General features: G+C 39.0%; 1 pseudogene; it reads left to right on the top strand.

Moving 5' to 3' along the window:
- The first annotated feature begins 277 nt into the window (after positions 1–277).
- Positions 278–2,636, top strand: LOC110940227 (annotated as a pseudogene).
- The last annotated feature ends 17,149 nt before the right edge of the window (positions 2,637–19,785 follow it).

The raw sequence follows: 19,785 nt of genomic DNA, 5'->3' as shown, positions 1-19,785 counted from the left end.
TCATAAAACCTTTGTGTAGTAAAACCTTTGTAAATAAACTTTTCGCAATCGTCGAAATCGATCTTACAAATTTTAACATCCGACTGTAACGCATGGAATGGAGTTTTATTACCTATTACGAGGAGTTTGCTAATGTTGAATGAATAACTCAAAATTGAGCCTGAATTGTGAAACATTCGAGTTAAAGAAGTTATAATAGCTTGAGGCCCAGCCCGGCCCACGTGAGCAAACTTAGCTGACCGTTAACGTTCGTGCATTGTAATTTGTAAGCAGATGGATCTGGAGCACTGATCGCACCCACTGTCCGCTGCGCACTTTGTCAAGACCCTCATTGAATCTCGAGAGTCGCCACTTGCACCAGATATGTATAACTATATAAATCCTAAAAACCCTAGTTTCAACAGAGTCGTCGTGTCCACCTCAATTTTCATATGCAGTAGGTATACATTTCTTTATACGCATCCTACTGTTTCTTCATTCAATCTAATTACCGCTTTTGTAAATTTGCTGCTAATCTGGTCTTTTTAATTCATTAATTCACGTGTGATGATTACTGATTAGATATCGGTGTTGTGTAATCTATGTGATAGATTAGAAGCTATTTGAAATTGTGATTTGTTGTAGTATTGGCACCTGTCCGGCTTTATTTTTTTAGGTTAGGGTTTTGCTGGTGAAGTTAGGGATTGAAACGAAGAAGATGCAAGAAAATGTATAGTTAATGTATTTGAATGTACATGTATCTGTTATGATTCAATTCAATTAAGGTTAGCAAATGAGTGGGACAGTTTAGGATTTGAATATTTGATTAATAAAAGAGTAAATTACTTTTTGAGTCCTGTGTTTTACTGGTTTTAACCAATTGAGTCTAAAATCAAAAAAAATTTAACGCCCTGAGTCCCTAACTGTTTATTTTATAACATTTTGAGTCCCTGTGTTTTAGTGGTTTTAACCACTTGAGTCCAAAATCAAAACTACAAGTGTTAAAAAGTTGTCCCTAACCGTTCATTTTATAACGTTTTGAGTTCCTGTTTTTAGTGGTTTTAACCACTTGAGTCTAAAATCAAAACTACAAGTGTTAAAAAGTTGGACTTAAAATGTTATAAAATGAGTGGTTAGGGACTCAGAGCGTTAAACTTTTCGATTTTGGACTCAAATGGTTAAAACCACTAAAACACAGGGACTCAAAAAGTAATTTACTCTTAATAAAAACAAGTAAGCACTATCTAATAATGTAGTTATATTCATTTAGGTGGGAAAGGTAGTTACTTAGTACCTCTGAAGAAAGCACAAAATAGCAACCAAAGTTGTTTTAAAAACAATCAACAAAAGGATTTCAGTTTAGAACAAGAGTAATATGGTATATTCTGTTACTTTTAAGATGCTAAGATATACTTATTAATACTGGTTATACTTCTTTTCTTGTTTTTTTATGGTACTCAGAAACAGTTTTGTGATGCATTTCTTAACTATGTGCGATAGCCACTTAGTGTTGAGCTAATATTATCAGATAGTATGGAACTATGGATGTCTTTTTTATTCATATAAAGGGTAATAAATGCCAATATATTTCCTTTTAATTGTGAGTTTAGCTGATCACATCTTTTGCTTTAGGTACATATGGTTCATCCGTAGACAAGAATGTCTAATTTGGCGTTTATGCTTTTGTAAACAAAATTGGTCTGACCAATGTTTTATGCTTTATACAGATCTGTTGACCAAAGATTACAACTATGACTACAAGTTTGTATTATTAGTTCCTGGATCCACTCCCATCGTAATAAGAAGCTTTGTATTGATACGTATACTGAAATATAGTCCACCTTTGATGTACATCTTTTGAATAAATATCTTTTCTTTTAGTAGGGACTGGTTGCGACGGGTTTGACAAAAGGCCAGATTTTTCTTGGAGATGTAAGTTCTCAGTATAAGAGCGGGAGGACTGTCGTAGACGTAAAAGTTGATACATATTCTAATGTAAGAACCTAGTACTTTATACGGGTTTGACAAAAGGCCACAAGGATATACTACTTGGTTGTGAAGTTGGTTTCGATACCGCTTCTGCTTCTTTCACCAAATACACAGTTGGCATAAGTTTTAACAAGCCCGATCTCTCTCCTGCACTTATACTGTATGTATAAACAACAACCTTCTTACGTTTTTATTATTTAATTTACTGATCTTTGTTAAATGGTATAATGATTATGTGACATGGCAGGATGGACAAAGGCCAAACATTGAAGGCATCATATGTACACTCTGTGGATGCTTCAAACAACACCCGCGTTGTTGCTGAGATGACAAATGGATTATCCACACTAGATAACAGGGGCAATGTTGTGTCAACGAGAATGGCGACCGAAGTCGTTGATAACCGTTTCAGCATAGTATGACACCAAGAAAACTAAAGTAGCCCCTAAGTGGGGGCTTGCATTAGCTCTCATGCCTTGATGTTGGTAAGACATTTTATTTTGGACATTTAAAGGGTATATATTGATGTTAAATTTGATTTGGGTAAAATTGACCCAATTTTGGTAACGAACATTCATGTTCATGTAACGGGGATTACATGCTAGATTATGGTGGATCAAAAGTTGCCCCATGAAAACACACCTTTTTCAGTTTAATAATCCATGATCATGTTTTAGAACACTGATTTTATGTTGTATGTGTTTGGCACTTTGGCGACTATGCAACTGCACCACCAATAGTATGTCGTCAAATGATGATGGCGATTATCTAGAGAACCTTTATGACTCCACAAAGTTAAAGATAAAAGGTGTCATAATTTGCTACACCCCAATTAAAGAACAATACAATCACTGGATACACTTGGTACATCTAAGTACGTTATGTTTGTATCCTACATTCTAATCCATCTATATATTGGTCACAAACATTCTAATGCATCAATATATTAGTTACAAACATTTTAATCCATCATTATACTTCTAATGTATTAGAAACATCAAATATGATGACTCTTGGAAGTTATAAAAATTCAAATGTCCTCTTTTTAAAAATTTCAAACTAACACAACCTTCTAAAGTTTAAACCAGTTATAAATTTGATATATAATAAATTAAAGTTTGTAAGATGCGATGGGCATGTATTCAAAGTTCAATACCACTATGGATGAGCAAATGGTACTGGGTACTGGTACCAAATTTCTCGAACCGACTCAGTTTTCGTACTGATTCGATATCGACATTTAGTGTTTACGTTATCGATTTGTACCGAACCGAACCGTACCGGTATCCATTTTTTTTTTTTTTATATTTTTGGTTTCAGTATCGGTTCGGTACCGGTTGTTACCGATCAAATCCCTTTTTACCACCATGGTTTGGTTTTAGGATATGTTTCAAAAAATCAAACATGCTTTTACCATTATGAAGTAGATGTTGGTTAATGCATCAAGTATTGGCTATCAAAATCACATGCTCTATCCAGCGGTCCCATGTAGGGGATGGGATTTTTGCTCTATGACATGTCCAAACGAAATAAAAAGTCCTATTTATTTCGCGCTATCCAAATCCTCCACACGGTCGCAATCGCAACTGTGTGAACAATCTTCTTCCAGCGTTACGACCCCGGGCACGAGTGAAAGGCGTTAAAAAAGGAAGCGTTACACCTCTCGTCAGGCGTTAAAAAAGAGGCAATTAGCAAATATATGGGCTGAGTCTTCATTCTCCAGGCCACAACGATCGCAGAGAACATTTGGCAGCGTTACACCTCTCGTCATGAGCCCTTGCTTCGACGCCACCCTATTTTGTAATGCTCTCCAAACAAGGAAATTTGCCTTTAAGGTAGCCCATCCATTCCATCTGAATTTGAGATTCTCCTCTGGCCCAAATCTGGTACTAATAAGCTCTTTTCTTATACATTTAACTGAAAATTCGACCCTCTCATTCGCCCATGTCCACTTATCGTTTCCAAATTTAATGGTCACTTGGTTCAGCAACTGCATCAATCTTCTAATGCTGGAACGTTCTGAATCAGAGGATGGATTTTTTATCCACTCCCAGCCCCAATTGCTCGACACGTGGCAGATGTGGGCTCCACCAGTCCACACCCAAAAAAGTGGGGTGCGGAAGAGGCGTGGCCAGGCCGGCTTTGTGGAAGGGGCTAGCCAAATGGTCATCAACACCCAACCAACCATTGCCAGACACGTCACCCTAGGCCTGTGCCTCACGCTAAGCACTATTGCCACGCCAAGCAGGCAACGCCCACCAAAACGCCAACCCAAGGTGGAGCATCTGGCGTTAAGAGGCCAAAATGCCAAGCGGGCAACGCCCACACCCACTAGTCTAAACAACTATAAAAAAAACCAATCACAAAAGTGCGTTTTTTATTGTTTTGGGTTTTGATGGTCATAAATTGTCAAATTTTTAGTAGTGCTTGTAAACACAATCATCTTGTTCCAATGTTACTCCACGGAAAGGATTATGGTCAAACATGTAGAAAATATTCATGTTTTAATTATAAGGATTAATTTCATATATACCTTTACAAACTTGAAAAATTTTATATATACCTAACAAAAACTAAAAATTTCATATATGCTCTTATAAAATAGTTAAAATATTAAATATACCTAATTTATTAAAACAATCTAATGAATAATCATTTTATCCCTATATCTTTAACTTCAAGTTTTCATATATGTTCATCTTTTAACTTCATATTTTTATGTAACACATTTTAAGTTAAAAAAATTATCCATTCTTTTTTTTTGTTTTTTCATAAATCTTAGTATTCTTCATCTATATTATATTTAAGCTAAATAAATTAAGTTAGAAATGAGTAAATATAATATTTAAAGTTAAATTAAATATATGAGATCTTAAAGTTTTAGAAAAATAAGGGTAAAATTGTCATATGTTAAATTGTTTTTAATGAATTGAGTATAAGATCTTTCAACTACTTTGTAAGGGTATATATAATATTTATTATTTTGCAAGGGTATATATATGATATTTTACAAGTTTATAAGGGTATATATGAAATTGCCCCTAATTATAAAAGTAGAAAAGCTTTCAAAATTAAACAGCTGAAATGAAAAAAAAGTTATTGGATTTTATCACTCCTAACTATTAGGTATTTGTCGCTGTCACTCTCAACTATCACTTTGACTCCCACCACTCCCTATTTAACACTTTATGTGTTGTGTCACACCGCATGTGAACGTTTCTTAGTGTTTAACTTGTGTTATTAATGACATTAAGCTAACACTTTGTGAATTACTAATGGTTGCAGATGAATCTACTCCTAAAAGACAAGATGAGAGCCAAAAATCACTCAACCGGAGTGACACAACACACAAAATGTTAAGTTGAGAGTGACGGAAATCAAAGTGATAGCTGGGAGTGAGCAGCTAATACCCAATAGTTCAGAGTGATAAAATCTAATTAAAAAAAAGATTAATTAAACCAAAATAAAGCCAAAAATCATATATATTAAATGCAAAAGAACAAAAATACAAAATACCCATAGTTTTCGTTTATGTTAGGTTAAGTAAAATTCTCTGCAGCTAAATATGTTGACATTTGATTATGTAACAGTGCACGAATCAGCAACCGCATATGACGGCTAAATACTCATAGTCTACGAAAATAGTTGCACCTGGGTCCAAGTCAGCAACCGCATATGACGGCTTGAAAATGGAAACGAACCTAAAGTTACAAAGAAACCCCTATTATTTAATAGTTTATAATTTGGTTCCGAATTCAAAATTTTGTAACAAGTTAGTCAAATATCCATTGTCCTTATTTTGGACTAGTATGTATCCGAGAGATGCGGCGGGAGCGACACTTTACATTGCGGCACTCGATTCTGATAGTTTTCATATTCGTATTATATTTATGATAGCATTATTGTGGTGGATATATGTCATAAATATTACAGATGTCTAATAATTATTAAATTTAGAATTAGTAATTATTAAATTTAGAATTTAATTATCAAGTCATTCAAGAAACAATTGATGCAATAAAATAACACACAAATAAGGAAAATTAGTTTTAGACATAAATAAAAGTTATATAAAGTAGCACAGAAATAAGAAAATATAAGTATTAAATATAAAAGATGAAAACCAAAAGGTCAAGTGTCAAGTACTTTGCATCATGATTAGATCAATCAGTAATCATACGGGTTAAACATCTCAAGAACGCCATCTATATTGTTACACCACCATTTGTCATCATTGAGATCAGGGTCCTTCAGAATTTCTTGTATCTTTTCCTGTATGATTGTTACATCCTTTGGAAGACGAGTTTTTTTTTTCTGTTTTCCACTTTTATGAAACACCCTCTTTCCACATTCGAAAATAAAGTAACAAAATACAAGTTTTAATGAAATTTGGGCATGACCCGTTCTTAAAATAGGTGATTCCCTGCTTTTATCAATTAAAAACATTTGCAAAACTTTAACTTTCTAACACAATATAAGTCATATTAAACAACATTTAGGTACAAGGTCTCCTAATCATAACTAAGTTAAAGTTCATACGAACACCAAAAGACTACACGTGTTTGGTTTTATAAACAAAATTATAATTTTAGACCCATATTCGTAGATAACTCCGGAAGTGCGAGGTGGGTGTATCATGTGTGTTCGTTCCAAGTTCGCCATAACATCTAAACTGCGGATTTACCTACATCAAGCATCAAAATTAAATTCGTCAGTTATGATACTTCTAATCTAGTAAATCAAAATTAACCCATATTATACATTCATCTCATACATGCATTTTCTTACCCGATAAAACGGGTCAAAACATACCATCTCATAATTGAAATATAACATACCATTCTTATCTTGTTGAAACGGGCATTCACATTCGTACATAAACATTCATTCGGTTCGTTTATAACGAACGAATACATTCCTTTGCGAATAAGATTGAAATCAGTGGTCTGATATCACTACTCTATGGGAAGTTCTTGATGGTGGCCTCAAGAATAAGATTGAAATCAGTGGTCTGATATCACTGTTCTAAAGGCAACTTACCCAGATGATGGCCTCAGAACACTAGACATAGTGGTAATCTTTATCGTTATAGTGTATTGATTGTTTTATTATTCATTATTGTATATATGTATCAATAATACCGGCAATATTAATTAGGTTAACATTTTGTGTTTGTATGTGTAGTTAACTAGGCAGCCTCTTTTCTTTAGAGAAACAAATCCCCAACCTAGAAAGCATACGTAATGGCAGGAAACATCGGACTTTACAGGTGGACAGGCTAGCCTACACAGGTGCATATTTTATCATCATATTGTTTTTATTTGTTTTTGACTTAACATGTTTGATGAATAAAACTCAGTACCTAACGGAAGATTCTTGAAATACGAAGGTAATCTCAACTCAAAACAAAATAAATTACACGTCGCCAAACCAGTTGATGGATTAATAATAATATTACTTTGATCATGCAATAGAATTAAGTTTTCATGTCTGATACACAGAAGTTGGTATCTATTTAGCATACACTGAATTTCGTCCATACTTGTTATACTTGTTGGCTGATTCATCATGTATGAAAGAGTTAAATCAATGGTTTGTTAAGCAACTTGACACGGTACACACCATACATCAATTTGTATATGTTTTACCATTTTTTTTTCTTAATATGTGGGAAACAATGTAATTCTTTTTAATAACAAAATGGTGGTGTTTTGGTGATGCTAACAATGATACAAAATGACAGGGTCTTTATCGTTTGGTGGCAGAGGAGGGAAAATCCAAATGTTCATGGGCCAGGTCAATCTTGATGATGTCTTCAATACCTTAGTGCAAGGTGATTATCAAATTCACCATATTTTTCAAAAATATCGTGTTTCTTTGATTTGACATACAAGAACAAGGAGTCGTAGATGGAGATACATTTTTACACGGTGTTAGAGATCTTTTAAGCATCCATTCAAGTAGATACTTAGGTTGAAACGAAGCGCAATCTTCGTAGTAGGACCATTGATTGAAGATTTATTATAAAAATCCAACAACTATTTTTTTATAATCCATTTTCAATTAGTGTTGTAAAAAATGTATAGTGATTCGTTGTTTAATAAAATGTGGTATGTAAAATTTCTAAAAACTACCCATGTAACACGGGTTTTACATCTAGTATTATTTATTTACAATGTTCAACATCTAGGAACTTCTAGATCTTCATATCTCAGTTGTTCTTTCTATATTCTTAAGAGTATCTCACTGATTACCTTTGATATGTATACTCAAACGATGTCAGCTATATACTGGTGAGCTCATGTTATACGGTTTATACAAACAACACATTTGACATACATGCAACATGGGTTGTGATATTTTGGGCCAAGGGCAACCCTGTGCCATTCAGGACCTTTTCATAACCACTAACAATGGGCTTGTCATACCCCCGTCCATCGCATAGGTATGGTAGTGTTGTGATGTGATGCATACGAGGAACCCTGTTCTCTTTCCAGCCAGTTCCAACACATCCCATTAAGCATATAAGGATCCAAATATACCCCTACTGATAATTACACATTACAACATTCTTATATTATTACCAGTTAGACAAAACGAGTATACAATCATAGTCTTATAAATTAACATGACAACTCACCTGTTTAACAGTTGCTAAACAGCTACTAGTTTGACCGAGTACTATCTCAGAGTCTTGACACAATTACATAATCCTAGGTTAGGCAATGGTACGCCTAACTAGTCATTATCATGATTGGATATTGGTTAACGCTGGCTTGTTTAAGCATGGTTGATCAGATCATGCCTAACTAAGGGTAGGCTATGCAATACCCACCCATAATAATAACCCTAATACCTAATACTAATATTAACTACCAAAAATAAATAACAAATAACTAAACATAAACTTAAACGAAAGTATATCTTGAAACTATCTATGTCAATTTTATGTAGAGTCTCTCTACTCGAGCTCCTACCCGTGCTCCAAAAACGACTATCTAAAACCGAACTCGTACTCAATTGCTTTATAATAAAACCGACAGGTAAACTAAGACACGACCTTTTCCAAGGACTATCTAAAGCAATTCGCCGGGTAAGATCTTCAAGCTTTAGATAGTCCTTAGTCCTTGGAAAAAGTCTTGTCTTAAGCATCCATTCAAGTAGATGCTTTAGATAGTCCTTAGATCTTCAAGTCTTCTTCCTCGAACTCGTACCGATGATTCCTATGCTTTGAGAACTCCAAAATTGCTCCAAGAATGCTCAATAAGTCGCCCAAGATGCCTCTCATTCGATACTAGGGTTTTTCCAAGTTTTAGATCAATATATATGACTTTCCATAACAAAACCCTTATTAAATTCGTAATAATTGCCAGCTACAGCCTTCTGGCGGGGCGCCACCCACTGAAGGAATGGGTGGCGGGGTGCCACCTTGTTTTTTTCTCTTGTAACATCTCCAGTCTCTCGCCGGGTGCCAGAGACTTCTCACGGAGTGCCAGAAACTCTTTTTTTCAGCTTTTTTAACTTCTTTTCGACTCCCGCTCTTTCCAATGCATTCCAAGACTTGACTTTTCAATATTTTGGCTCGTTTTACTCGGTTTCCAGCAAATTTAAGTGTCAAGACCTGCGAAACACGATTTGATTAATAGTATGCATATTCTAACGAAAAACAAAACTAAATATAACGAAAACTATACAAACAGTACATGAAAAAAGGGTAATGCACGGTACCCCTGACCGCGGAGGGGATAACCCCTCCCAGGCCGCCACCCGACAAGCCTGAGCCTGGCAGTAAATACCCTTGCCGAGCCGACCCTTTGAGGGTACTTTGTTCGCCCCAAGGTTCGAACCCGGTACCTCTCGGTAAGAGGTGGGTGTCGGTGGCCAACTGGGCTACCCCAGCTGGTTAACTGTACATGTATAAAAGATGTATTTTGCAATACATCAAACATCCCCACACTTACTCTTTTTTCGTCCTCGAAAAAGAATTATGCAACGGAATCAGAGACAAATAATCACTCGGGTCAAAAGCATAGGTATATTTAATTAAAACCAAGGCTTGCGTTAGCCGCGATTGCGAATATACTTGTCCCCTTAAACCCGAATCCAATCCTAAGCCCTTATCATGTGAATTTAATTTAAGTGCGGTCAGTCTACCTAGGGTCTCACTCTAGAATCTACAGTCCACCTACTCCCGCCTCAAGCTTATAGGACCAGGAGAACGATCATTGGACCAATTCCCAACCGTCTTATATCAAAACCAAGAGAGTTTACAATCAGATATTTTTCTTTTTCCATTTTTTTTCTTTTTTTTTTCTTTTTCTTTCATGAGCGTAGACGATGCTTTCCCTAACCAAGAGGCAATCCGGCTGTAGAGTCGCTATCCCCAACCCAGATTAGTTAAGCTTCGGTACTTTTTTTTTCTTTGCACGATTTCACACACCCTAGCAGCAATCCGGCTGTAGAGTCGCTATCCCCAGCCCAGACTACATAGGAATGCACTACTTTCATTTAGTTTCTAGCTCACTTTTTATTTTTATTTTTTTTGCATGATCACAAACTCTAACGGTTTTAACTTATAATGGTGCCCCTTATACTCTTATTGGCAGTTTTAATTTCCCATATATCCCAGGCGAAAACCCACTAGCAGACCGACAATTAAGGTGTATTAACTCAAAGGGACTTAAAACCAAACCCGGGCCTATCCACGTATCCCTAACTAGACGCAAGCTCGATTTATTTAAATCTCATATTATTATTATTTCAACCCAAGCAAAAATATTCATCTTTTCTATCATTTTCCGCTTTGATTTGAAAACTTCCTTTCTATTCGAAAGACATTTTCTGATTTTTCAATTTTTTTTTTGGATTTTTTCAATTTTTTAATCTTTTAGTGCTTTTGATTTTTTTTGTGTTTCATATTTAAGACTCGATTATTTACATGTATCCCATCCCCATACTTAGAGATTGCATTGTCCCTAATGCAAGAACGAATATACGACTCAACAACTATTTAAAAATAAAAACTGCAAACGAAATAAATAAAAATATACAACAACAAAAAGGGAAACGACTTAGCTGAGTATGTGAGACTGTCAAAGTGCCAGTCGTTTCCACATAAGCCCTCCAATTCGATACGCGCTCAGCAAACAACTCCTAACCTCGGACACGCGAACGAAAGCGGCTACAAATATCAACCTAATCACGCAAACACCAAACACTAGCAAAAGATAATATATAAGATACTAAGTGTTAGTGCAAACATCTAACAACGAAATGTCAACCATCCCCAAAATCCCAACCAACCTGTTTAACGTATTTAAGTACATACCAATAAACGAGGATTAAAAACAGGATAAAGATAAAAATAAACAAAAGATATAAGTTGTCATCCTCGCTCTACTCCGCATCACCCAACACCTCATCACCCGCTTGTGTCCCACTGGGCCCTGCCTCAGTCTGCTGCCAAGAAGGCGGTGGCTGCGAATGAAGACTCTGCATAATAACCCGCATACCATCCTCCAATCGCCTCTGGCCTGCCATAACCTCTGCCAACACCTCCTGCCTAAGCCCACTGATCTGATCATCAACATACAAACGCAAGTCACCGAAACCCGCCTGCATAGAATCATATAATGAATCCAAGGTAAGTGGATCGGGTCGTGGCTGCGCTAACGGGTCCTGCCTAGCAAGAATATCCTGACGAATACGGGGAATACGAGGCCTCTGATAACTGGTAGGAACCGCACCCTGCATAGCCTCCGCAGCACCTGAACCAGGCGGAGGCTGAACCTGTGGACCCTCTCGTATCGGCTCCCAAGTAATCAGATCAGTACAAGCTATAATCCAGCAGACTACAAATCCCTAACACTCATAAAGCAAGGGTCAGGGCCCTTCTTCATCTTATCAGCCGGGTACTTCTCAAACACACCTAAACTCTCGGCCAACTAAGTAACCAACGGCCCACAGTAAATACGGGCTCCAGCACCACCCCTCCATAACCTCTTAATAGACAAAGCAAACACAGTTGTCACACCCCCAAAAATCCATACGCGAAGTATCACCGCTTGGAGGCGTGACTGACCAGGAGCAAGCCACCAATCATATTGAACAGTACAATTAAGTAAATAAAACCAAACCCAATATAATTGGTGTTTCAAAATATACCAAACATGTTTAAGAAATCAGCGGAAGCATAGTAATGTTTAAATAACCAAAACATAGTTTATAGTTCAAACGTTAAGCATAGGACATAACAGTCCATATCCCACAATGATCACGCCTCCTCGTGCAAGCTCCTGAAGTACCTAACGACCTGCAAGGCATGTAACAATGAGTCAACAACAAAGTTGAGCGAGTTCACAGTTGGTTGTTTAGTTTTACCAGTTTGTTTAGAAAATAAGTTGTTTCGTAAACCACGAGTTAACCGGTACTTTTGTTTCCCAAACCATAACCATAATCAGTGGGGGCTTCCCATGTGAACCACTAGACCGTTACCATATCGACGACTGACGAACAATAGTTGTGCCCTACGTCAATGTCTATCATCATTGACAGTTTGCCATGATCCATAGTACACGCCCGTTCGAATGACACGGTGTGAGGTTTGTCAAACCTAATAGCGCTATTAACTAATGACCCGCTCGCCATCGGCCTCGGCGATTAAGTCGATATAAAGTGAGTGACTTCATGATAGAGTTTTGTCTAGTAAGTTGTAAGGTTGTTGTCCTACCCAAGGAGGACGAACGTACGTAGTTCTACCCAAGGAGAATATGCATGATTTATAGTGGCATCCTACCCAAGGAGGATGACCGTACATATCCTACCCAAGGAGGATATGTAGGTTCCGTTTTAGTTTATTAACCCATTCCCAAACCACTGGGAATCGCATGCCTTGTAGAAAGTGTGAACTCGCCTTGGTTTGCTCGGTATGCTAAACTATGTTCTCACAAGTAATCAGTCAAGTCCTATAGTATGCACGTATATTCAATCAGTTCAAGTTCGTAAAGTTTCACATGCGATCAATATCACATGGTGTGTTTGGCAGTTGACATTATGTAACACATAAACAGTTAGTCAATCCATACAAGGTTCCAAGGTACTTGCAAGTTCCTTAAGTAAGTTATCATGCTCAACAGAGTTAACACATTTTAACGGAGTTAACAAACTTAACTGCATTAATATACATAACAGGAATAATAAACTAACAGAGTTAATTAACTAGCAGAGATAATAAACCATTAGAGTTACACACTTAACAGAGTTACATAGTTTAACAGAGTTAATAAGGTTAACAGAGTTAATAAACTTAACCAAGTTAATAACTAGCAGAGTAATTATACTAACAGGGTCTGTGACTAACAGAGTTAATAACTAATAGGATTAATAAACTAACAGGTTACTATGCCAGAATACACACGAAATCATATGTGACGAAATCACGAGCTTGGCGAAATCCCCTATCTGGCGAAATCCTTCGGACGAAATCACCTTTGGATGAAAACCCTAGGCGACGAAATCCAAGGGTTTTCGCCGAGTTGTTGAATGGCGAAAACACTAAAGTAAAGTGTTTTCGTCTGGTTCCCTATGGTTTCGTCGGTCCCCGTGTTTTCGTTGGGTGGGGGTTTCGTCGGGTAGGGTTTTCATCATCACCACAGTTACACAACATCTCAGAATCTCAGTAATCATCTAACAGTTACATCTCCTACATTATACAGTCATTCAATCATTACTCAATATTAGTAGATTGTTATGATCATTCAGTAGTCAACATATGCATACAATAGAACCCTAATCTGTTAATTATCTAACATCCTACCATCATAACAAGATCATCAACATTAACAAGATTATAAGGACCCCTAACATACAAATCAATTCAATCAAACCAATTCATGAAATCATATGAATTACCAAATCATTGTGCAATCAAGATCATCATACAATCATCAGATCATTCATGGAAAGGCATAACATAATCGCATAACATCTGTATTCAATCAAACATATACATATAGACATGTAATCATGCATAACTCGAACGACAGTGCAACTAACCGAGATGAAAGCTCGCTAGATTGATCGAAAGGAAAAGCTTGAAGACTTGCAGTTTCCGTCGCACAGGGAAAAGGGCTCTAGGGTTTGGCGATTAACTCTTTCGTAATAGTGGGGAAACAACTATATAACACTAATCGCTACTGGGCCGAAGCCTAAACTGTTTTCACCGGCCACCCTCTTGACGAAAACACCTAGTGTTTTCATCTAGGGGTGATTTCGCAGGGGGTGGGTTTTTGGGTGGGGTGTTTTCGGCTAGGGAGGTGTTTTCGGCTATGGTTCCTTTTGTTGTTTTTAATTTCACAAACACATTATTAATACAAAGCATATTATTAACACATCAATATATAAAAACACACTTTTGCAAATAAGTGATAGGTTAAGTCGAGTAGAGACCTTGAGAAACTCGGGTTGTCACATTATCCCCAACTTAAAAAAAATTTCGCCCCGAAATTCAGCACGTGGTTACTGAGGAAGCTAGTTGTGTTGCGTTGTTTCCTGGTTTTCCTGGGGTGTCACATCATCCCCCCGTTGGTTTGGAATTTCGTCCCGAAATTCTACAGTAGCTTCAGCCTCAGTAGTGGTTGCACTATTTCCGAACAACTGGGGATACTTGAGTTTCATTTGATCTTCTCATTCCCAGGTAAACTCTGGGCTACAACGGGAGTTCCAACGAACTCGAACAAGAGGTATTCTGGTGTGCTTGAGAACCTTAACGTCTCGGTCTGTGATTTCAACTGGTTCCTCGACGAATCGCAACTGATCGTCGATAGTGAGCTCTTTTAGAGGAACTATGAGGGTCTCATCTGACAGAAACTTCTTCAGATTTGACACGTGAAAAACGTTGTGAACTCCACTGAGTTCTGTTGGTAGGTTCAGTTTGTATGCCACCTTGCCTATTTTCTCTATGATTTCGAAAGGTCCAACGTAGCGTGGGTTAAGTTTGCCTCGTTTGCCAAAACGAACTACACCTTTCCAAGGTGAGACTTTGAGTAGCACTCGATCCCCAACCTGGAACTCGAGCGGTTTCCTACACTTATCAGCGTAGCTTTTCTGACGGTCACGAGCTGCTGCCATTCGTTGCCGTATCTGAGCAATCCTTTTCGTTGTGTCTACTATAAGTTCTTGACCTGTGATTTGGCTGTCACCAACTTCTGCCTAGCAAAGAGGTGATCGACATTTACGTCCGTATAATGCCTCAAACGGAGCGGCTTGGATGCTGGTGTGGTAACTGTTGTTATACGAAAATTCCACTAATGGTAGATGTTTTTCCCAGCCGTTACCAAAATCAATCACACATGCTCTAAGCATGTCTTCAAGGGTTTGGATGGTGCGTTCAGACTGTCCATCCGTCTGGGGATAATAAGCGGTGCTCATGTCTAAACGTGAGCCAAAGGACTTGTGCACTTCTTGCCACAGTTCAGAAGTAAAACGTGCATCACGATCGGAAATAATGGAGGTTGGCACCCCGTGCCTCGAAACCACTTCCTTTAAGTAAACGTCTGCTAAAGTAGAGAACTTATCCATTTCTTTGATAGCCAAGAAGTGTGCAGACTTAGTTAATCGATCCACTATCACCCAAATAGTGTCATTTCCACGTTGAGATCTAGGCAGGCTAGTAACAAAATCCATGGAAATTTGTTCCCATTTCCATTGTGGTATCTCTGGTTGTTGGAGTAGGCCCGATGGTTTCTGGTATTCAGTCTTGACTCTCGCACAAGTCAAACATTTGCCAACGTAGGTTGCTACGTGGGCTTTCATGCTAGGCCACCAGTACGTAGTCTTCAAGTCGTGGTACATCTTATCCGAACAAGAGTGTACCGAATAACGAGACTTATGTGCTTCATCCATCACAAGTTCGCGTAAGTTTCCATAGTGTGGGACCCAGATGCTCCCTGTAACGTAGTAAGCGCCATCTTCCTTCTGTTCCAGTCGTTTCCTTGATCCACGTAGGGACTCCACCCTGACGTTCTCTGCTTTTAATGCTTCAACCTGAGCATCTCGTATCTGAGTAGGAAGACTAGATTGGATGGTGAGTTGTAAAGCACGTATGTGTTTAGGTGTAGTATCTTTTCGACAGAGGGCGTCAGCCACAACACTGGCCTTGCCCGGATGGTACTTGATCGCGCATTCGTAATCATTCAAGAGCTCGACCCGTCGACGTTGTCGCATGTTCAACTCCTTCTGCTTGAAGATATGCTCGAGACTCCTGTGATCGGTGTAAATGGTGCACTTGGTACCGTACAGGTAATGTCTCCATATCTTGAGTGCGAAAACAACAGCTCCCAGCTCCAGATCGTGTGTAGTGTAATTCCTTTCGTGAACTTTAAGTTGGTGCGATGCATAAGCAATGACTTTATCCCGTTGCATCAACACACAACCAAGACCCTGAATTGACGTATCACAATAAACCACGAAATCGTCTGTGCCCTCTGGCAATGAGAGAATAGGTGCGCTACAAAGTCTATCCTTTAAGTGCTGAAATGCTGATTCCTATGCATTACCCCTACGATAGGTGACGTCTTTCTGCGTTAGTGTAGTGAGAGGTTGTGCAATCTTGGAGAAATCCTTGATGAACCTTCGGTAGTAGCCCACCAAACCCAAGAATTGGCAGATTTCTGTTGGTGTGCGGGGTGCAGGCCAGTTCTTGATCGAGTCTACCTTGGATGGATCAACATGAATCCCATCCTTGTTTACCACGTGGCCTAGAAAGTGAACTTCACGAAGCCAAAAGTCGCATTTCGAAAACTTGGCATACAACTGTTCTGTTCAAAGGAGTTCTAAAATAAGCCGTAGATGATGCTCGTGCTCCTCCTGGCTCTTAGAGTAGATCAGGATGTCGTCGATGAATACAATAACGAACTTATCCAAGTAAGGCTTGCACACTCTGTTCATAAGATCCATGAAGACTGCAGGTGCGTTTGTCAATCCAAAAGGCGTAACCAGAAACTCGTAATGCCCATACCGGGTCCTGAATGCTGTTTTAGAGATATCCTCGTCTCGGACTCTCAGTTGATGGTAGCCTGACTTCAGGTCAATCTTTGAGTAGTAGCTCGACCCTTGCAGCTGATCGAACAAGTCATCAATGCGTTGAAGTGGATAGCGATTCTTTACAGTCACCTTGTTGAGTTCGCGGTAGTCAATACACATTCTGAAGGTACCGTCTTTCTTCTTCACAAATAATACTGGAGCTCCCCAAGGCGAAGAGCTAGGACGAATAAAACCCTTATCCAAGAGCTCTTGTAGTTGCGTGGACAGTTCTTCAAGTTCTGATGGAGCTAAACGATAAGGTGCACGAGCTATAGGCGCTGCTCTAGGAGCTAGCTCGATTTGAAACTCAACCTGACGATGAGGTGGAAGACCAGGTAATTCCTCAGGAAATACCTCAGGAAAATCACATACAATCGGGATATCTTCGATCTTCTTTTCTTTCAAGGATGCATCAGAAACGAGGGCTAGGATAGCAGTGTGGCCCTTTCGCAAACACTTTTGGGCCTTAAGAAAAGAAATGATGTCTACCACGGCACCACTCTTGTCGCCATGAATCACTAAAGGTTCCCCATCTGGACGAGGAATGCGGACGATCTTCTCCTTGCACAAGATCTCTGCTTGATGTTGTGATAACCAATCCATATCAATAACAATGTCGAAACTACCCAAAACGATAGGAATGAGGTCGATAGAAAAAGTTTGACCAACTAAGATGAGATTACAACCCCTAACTATGTGTGTGGCTTCAAGACTTTTACCATTTGCTAGCTCTACCATGTGCTTGGTGTTCAAAAGTGTTGGGACACGCTTTAACATTTGACTAACTTTTAAGGACACATAACTGGTATCGGCACCCGAATCAAATAAAACATTAACATAAAAGTCTTCCAGTAGAAACTTACCCATCACGACGTTGGGGTCATTCCTAGCATCACCCTGACCAATCACGAACGCACGGCCCCGGGCGCCATTGTTTCCATTGTTTCCCCCGTCGTTACCCCCATTGATGTTTTCGTTTCCCTGATTGTTGTTGTTATTCTGATTCTGGTTCAACTGGTGGCAATTTCTCTTGAAGTGACCTTCAGCACCACACTGAAAGCATCCCCTGCTACCCTACCGTTGCTGCGGCTGATTTTGTGGAACCTGCTGTTGCTGTTGACGATTCTGATTCACAGGTCGTGTACCCCTGCAATCCTTTGCCTCATGACCAAACTTGTTACACCTCAGACAACGACCCTTGTTGCACTGCCCACTATGATGCCTGTTGCATCGATTGCACTTGGGGTGGTTTCCTCGGTATCCACCCTGCCATTGACCACCAGAAGATTGCTGACCAGGACTCTGATAATCATCAGTCTTTCGCTGCTGAGACTGAGCTGATGTCGAACGCTTGCTTGAGACTCCATCCCATTTGCGCTTGTTGTCGCTGGGGGCATCAGAAGTAGTAGTAACTGTAGCAGTAGCATCAATACGCTTGGGCAGCCTGTTCTGCTCGACTGCCTGATCAGTGAGACGATGAGCCAAACGAATAACTTGCTGGATAATGCCAAGGTTAGCTGAGGTCACGTGACTCTGAATTTCTGGCACCAAACCTTTAAGGTACAACTCGATTCGCTTGATGGGAGGATCTACCATAGTAGGACACAGAATAGCCAGTTCATTTGACCTTTTCGTATACGCTTTGATTTCTGACCCCGTCATCTTTAAGTTGAAGAACTCCACTTCCAGCTTGTGGATGTCATCACGGTTGCATTATTCCTCTTTGATCAAATCCTTGAAGTCATTCCATGGGGTGGCGTTAGCAGCAACAATCCCCAGCATTTGAACCTGAGCGTTCCACCACGTGAACGCTACACCCTCAAGAGTACCAGTAGCATATTTCACCCTGCGAGCCTCAGGGCATTCACACATCTCGAAAACAGACTCGAGCTTCTCGAACCAGTGGTGGAGGCCTACAACTCCTTCAGTGCCGTTGAAAGTAGTAGGTCGGCAGTCCATAAAAGTTTTGAAAGTACATGCAGGAGGCTGAGCATGTTGACCAGTCGTGTGTAAGAAGAGACAAAGTTAAACACGAGTGTTGGTTCACGAGAGTAGGATCTAAAGATCCTAGAGTAAGTTGCAATGGCAGGTTATACCTCCTGACTAAACGGCTGCGAGTGCTGCAGTAACTTGTTCATTGATTAGAGTCGTTAGCTGGGCTTGAGTTAGGTTAACGCGTCCACTCATGATCTTCATATCAAAGGAAACATAGGTGAGAGAGGTTCGCGAAAGTGCGATGACAGAAGAGAGTAAGCACACATGTGTTTTCAAACAACAGTTGTTATGTTCATCTAAGCATACCATAAGCAAAGTTCTATGTAACTAGCAAGTAGGCAATAAAAACATAAACCATATCACCTATAGTGTTGAGCCTTGCACGCGGAGCGAAGCGTCGTTGTGGATCGTTGAGCACTGTACAGGTTATAGTTTGGTTTTACCGAAAAGCTTTTCCCCTTTTTAAAACCAAGTTCACTATAACCAATGGCTCTCATACCAATCTGTCACACCCCCAAAAATCTACACGCGGAGTATCACCGCTTAGAGGTATGATGACAAGGAGCAAGCCACCAATCATATTAATCAGTACAATTAAGTAAATAAAACCAAACCCAATATAATTGGTGTTTCAAAATAAACCAAACATGTTTAAGAAATCAGCAGAAGCATAGTAATGTTTAAATAACCAAAACATAGTTTATAGTTCAAACGTTAAGCATAGGACATAACAGTCCATAT

Source organism: Helianthus annuus, chromosome 5, assembly GCF_002127325.2.
Source record: "Helianthus annuus cultivar XRQ/B chromosome 5, HanXRQr2.0-SUNRISE, whole genome shotgun sequence".
NCBI lineage: Eukaryota > Viridiplantae > Streptophyta > Magnoliopsida > Asterales > Asteraceae > Helianthus > Helianthus annuus.
The sequence above is the reverse complement of the archived record's forward strand: the minus strand, read 5'-3'. Positions and strand labels throughout refer to the sequence as shown.